Raw genomic sequence first — 5125 nt, 5'->3', positions numbered from 1 at the left:
GTGTGTATAATCAGCAACATCAAGCTTGACCCTGCGACGTTCCAGAAGCTCCTTCTTGGCGGAACATTTGGCCAGCACGGTTGGCCTCCCCGGATTAGCAAAGCCGGTCTCAGTAATCTCAACATCAGTACTTTGCGGATCGTCTGTCTTGGCCGGGCTAGGAACTACCGGGTTTTCAGAACCATCAGCGGCTTGTTCGGCAGGTGGGTCAGCAGCTGGTGGTGGCATGTCATGAGCTGGTTCAGGTGGCGGCTCATGAGTAGAGGCTTCAGGTGCGGCCGTTCCAAGTTCCGGCTCTTTGAAGATCGGCTCTTCGGCCGGCTTGTTCTTCTTCACCTTTTTGCTCGGCTTTGCTTTTCCGCTACATAAGATCAAAAGGTCAGTGTAAATACAACGAATTTAAATGAATACAGATAAGCAGGTTATCAGTACCTTGGAGCGGTTTTGAAAGCTGGCAAATTGGACTGCATTGAGTCGCCGGAGGAAGGTGAAGTTTCCTGATAATTCGAGTTAGAAGAATTGAGTGGTTGACGAGTGAGACCCGCCAAAGGATAACAGGGATTTAAATTGGAAGTGACCTCGTTCCGACACTTCCTTGGTGTATTAGGTAAGCCGGAGGAGAGTTCCGCATCCTTCTTGGTCCGGGCCTGCCTCCGGCTCTCATGAATCTACCGCTTCAAAAGAAATTGAGGATCTTGATAAGCTAAGGGATGTGAAAATCTTACTTTATGGGTTACTCTTCAAATTTTCTGTCTCGACAAAGGCTCAGAGTCGGAGGAAATGATAGTTACCTCTTCATCCTTTCCATGGCTTGTTCCTGTGTCCTCCTGCTGCTAATCAGTGTCAATAAGGAATAAGAGTACCCATGCAAATCAAATGGTAAAAGTTAAAGTAGAAGAGCTCTGTGACATCCCTGCCAGCAATGTGATTGGGGAGGGAGATGACACTGCTACACTCTCTCTTCCAGTAGTGATCTTACAAGATTCCATGCTGGGCACTATTGCTCCTATTGAGAACCCAATCCCTCCATTTGGTAACCATCATCCAGTACCCATGCAAGCTAATTTTCATCAAAACCAGCATAATCATTTTCTGGGACCCTTGCAGCATCATGAACAAGAAGATAATAATCAGCAGGCTCAACATGATCTCAGTCTGCAGCTTGCTCCCAACAATGATGTTGTGATGGAGGAAGAGGAAGAAGTGGATCAAGATTTAGCTGGATGGGGCCATTGGGCCCTGCCTACAGATAACGAGCTTGTGGATCAGGAGTTACATGCTGGTGAATTTCTGAATCTCAATGAGATTGTTGAGCCCTTGGGGGAGGTTCAGGATCTACAGGGTGGGGATGGTAATAGTAATATCGCTTTATCTCAGGAACCCCCAAATGACAATACAGAGACTGCTGCTTCTGCTAATGGGCCTTTGGCGCCAGCCCTACCTGATTTGAATGTTCTGGTTGGGCCTCAAGAGCACAGTGATCCCCTTCCTCTAAGGGCCCAAGCACATCATGTTACTGGGCCCCTTTATGATGATCCAAGCTTGGCTGCTATGCTACAAAACCATTCTGAACCCTTCTTTTCTGCTGAGGATCCAATGCAATTGGAGGTTTCCAATGCGGTTTTGGTTAGCAAAGTGACTCACATTGTTCCTGCAACATCTAGCCAGATATCTCCCATTGGTAGGACTGACAACATAGAGGATAGAGCTGTTCTCCATGGAAAGGAAACAGATATGAGCATTGTTGAGGACAGAGGGATTGCTTTAGAAGTTAACAGAGCTGTTCCTGCCGTTGAGCATGTTAAAGAGGATTTTCAGCTTGCTATGGATCAAAGAAATGATCACATTCACTCTGTGACTCAAGTATCCAAAGATCTTACCATCCCTGAAGCCCAAAGTCCAGGTGAATCTCTTTCTGATATCTCTGCACCACCTGGTTTTTCTCAACCCATTTACCTTCATAATTTGCATCCTGCTGAGAGTTCCTCTACCCACATTTCCCCAGATCCTCCTCTGGATGAACTACTTGGTAAGGAAGGAGCCACCACATGGGAAACTCACTTTGCTCCTAAAGAACACATCAAGCTCATCATTCAGGTACCTATGGAGTGGGTTAACTTTCTATCTGTCACTTTTCTTACTCCTGATAAATTTGAGTGGGCACAAAAATTTATTAAGTCCCAAGTTTGGGCGATCATTATAGAGAATAAGGAGGAGACTAAGAACTGCCTGCCTTTTGCCATCCCAGATTCCTGTCCAAATTGTAACAGCATGTCCTCTTTGATGAATAATCACCAGGATCAGGAAAACACTCCTTCCTCTAAAGGGGGTACTCAGGAACTATCCGCTTCCTCAACATCTGCTCTGCATCAGAACAGGAAAAGGAAAGAAAAGGGGCCACTGGTGGAAACTGAGGTAAGAAGGAGCTGCATACTACAGCAATTACAAAAAGGATTTAAGAAATCTGTTTGTATGGACAAAGATTGTTTAGCTTGTCACTCTCTGCCTCCTTCCTTACATACCAAAGTGATTAAGAACTTGAATACCTCTTTTTGCAAGGTGAATGCTCAGAACACCTCAGAGGAGAAGCTCTCCAACATCCCCAAGAAGGCAAAAACTATCAGCAAGTCCAAGGAAGGCGGTAGCTTCACCTTGCTCAGAACTAGAGCAAGGTGAATGCTCCAGTCTGTGCTGCGGTCTATCCGCACGACCGCGGCTAAGCCAACTGGCGAGACCCCGTTCTTCCTCGTCTACGGGGCTGAGGCCGTCCTCCCTCACGAGCTCAGGCGTCGTTCCGCACGTGTCCTGGCGTTCGACGAGACGCAGCAGGATGCCATGCGGGGGACGGATCTCGTGCTGGGGGAGGAACGCCGTTGAGAGGCTGCATTGCCAGCGGCAAGGTATCAACAGGAGCTGCGACGATACCACTGTCGCAACATACGCCCCAGAAATCTTGAGGTAGGGGACCTCGTGCTCAGACGAGTCCTCTCTAGGGAAGGGTTGCACAAGCTCTCTCCGATGTGGGAGGGCCCGTTCAAGGTTGTTCATGTTTCCAGGCCCGGCTCCGCGCGCTTGGAGACCCAGGAGGGGGTACCTATCCAGAACACATGGAACATTCAGCATCTCCGAATATTCTACCCCTGAGCGAGGCCCAGTGCATATTGGAAAGGCCCGGTGCCTGTGAAGAAGGCCAACGCCTGTGAAGCTACCGCGTTTTGGGAAAGGCCCGATGCCTGTGAAGAAGGCCAACGCCTGTGAAGCTACTGCATTTTGGGAAAGTCCCGGTGCCTGTGAAGAAGGCCAACGCCTGTGAAGCTACCGCATTTTGGGAAAGGCCTGGTGCCTGTGAAGAAGGCCAATGCCTGTGAAGCCACCGCGTTTGGAAAAGGCCCGGTGCCTGTGAAGAAGGCCAGTGCCTGTGAAGCTCGCCACCCGTGACACTCTCACGTAATAATGAGTGGGGTTGTACACGCCCCAGAGTCTCCGGAGTGCCGCCCTCGGGCCTCGGGGGCTCCCACCCACGCCCAGTGGCAGCACTTAGCTCCGCGCTAGTGAGAAGACGCCGAAGACTAGATTAGGTGCCGGACGCGGCTTTTTCATTTGCTTTCTGCAGTTGGCTTGTTCTTTCCTATTTGAAGTTTTATCAAAGCTGTCGCCATCTCTGGCTTGTGACCCTTTGTCTTTTTCACTCACTTGCCTCGGTTTTTCCTCGCGCAAGTCTCGTGAGGGAGGTACGCGGGCACCGTCGTGAGTGTTTTCTGCCCCGATCGTTGGAGCACCCCTCAGCTGCCCGCGACCGACCCAGGTCCTGTGCTTGCGTCGCGATGCCCGTGGGGCAAGGACTAGGAGGGGTGCTCCCTCAGCTGCCCATGCGTCTGTCGCCGTCTTCGTCCTGACCAACGTCAGGGCTGGGCGCCCGGCCGCGGTCATCGTCTTCGGGACAGCACCCAGCACAGCGGCCGTCTTCCCCGAACACCCTCACATAGAGGGTGGCGTTGCCATCGAACTTGAAGTGCAGGGTGCACCGCCGGCTCAGGCCATGCGCGCGGGCAAAAGTTTGCCAGCCATGGGTCAGGGCCAAACCCCCGACGGCGGAGACCTCCAGCGAAACCTAGGAGGCCCTGCTGCAGCAACCGTCCTCCTGAAGCCAGAGGCCACCCGGAGCGCCAGCCGGAAGTTCACCTATAAAGAAACGAGGAAGCTGGAGCCAGGAGCTGGTCGGGTCCGCCGACCACACGACGAACTCCGGCAGCACCTCCGCCGAGCGGAAGCACGGCCTGGGGGGTCGCGCAGCCATGGCGTGCCTCCCATCGACGACCGGGCGCCCATCGCCACGCAGGGAGCCGCCTCCACGACCACGAGAAGACACCACGGGGGACGCAGGATGCTTGCGGGGGCGGCCCCGGCCGCGCTTGGTCGGGAGGGGGGGGGGGGAGTCAGGCCCTTCCTGATGAGCCTTTCCCTTCTCCGCGGCCGAGAACCTCTTCGGCGGAGCCATGGGGATGGCGAGCAGCAGGGATGAAGAAGAAGAGGTGTAGCAGGGAGAGATTAACTGGAATGGCTCGCGCCGTCCCGTACTTATAGCCTAAGGAGGCCAACCGTCGGCCTCCATGATCGCAGGTAATCATGACCCATTTTTGCATGCAGGGACTTGTCAAGTCGTGCGGTTGCTGAGGCGTCATGGGGAAGCGGAGACGCCCACGTCCAATCAATCGCCACGCGGCGCCCAAGGCCGCAGGCTGTTGGGGCCCGCGGCGCTTCGCACTTGCCCCTTCGCTTCTCTGCTAAGCCAAGTCCGGGCGCGCCTTGGGCCCGGGGGCTACTGTCGGTGTTCTGGGAATGAGGGTCCCCAGACTTGCCTGCCTGCGGCCTGCGGCGTGGCTCGAGTGGGGGCCCAGCGTAGCCCAGCTTCATCAGCTCAAGCTTAAGACCCTCGCGAGGGGCCAAGCCTCGCGGGGCGGATGACAGGAAGCTTCCTCAGGAGCAGCCTCCTCAGGCAGGCTCGCGGGGGAGGCGGAGAGATCAAGGCAGGGTACCTCCCGAGGAGCCCATGACGCAAGCCATGACGATCGAGACCAGGCGGGCGCCAGGCGGGCACCAGCCTGCGCAGTGTCCTTGTTTCCCT

This window comes from Triticum dicoccoides, chromosome 1B, assembly GCF_002162155.2.
Source record: "Triticum dicoccoides isolate Atlit2015 ecotype Zavitan chromosome 1B, WEW_v2.0, whole genome shotgun sequence".
Lineage (NCBI taxonomy): Eukaryota > Viridiplantae > Streptophyta > Magnoliopsida > Poales > Poaceae > Triticum > Triticum dicoccoides.
The sequence above is the reverse complement of the archived record's forward strand: the minus strand, read 5'-3'. Positions refer to the sequence as shown.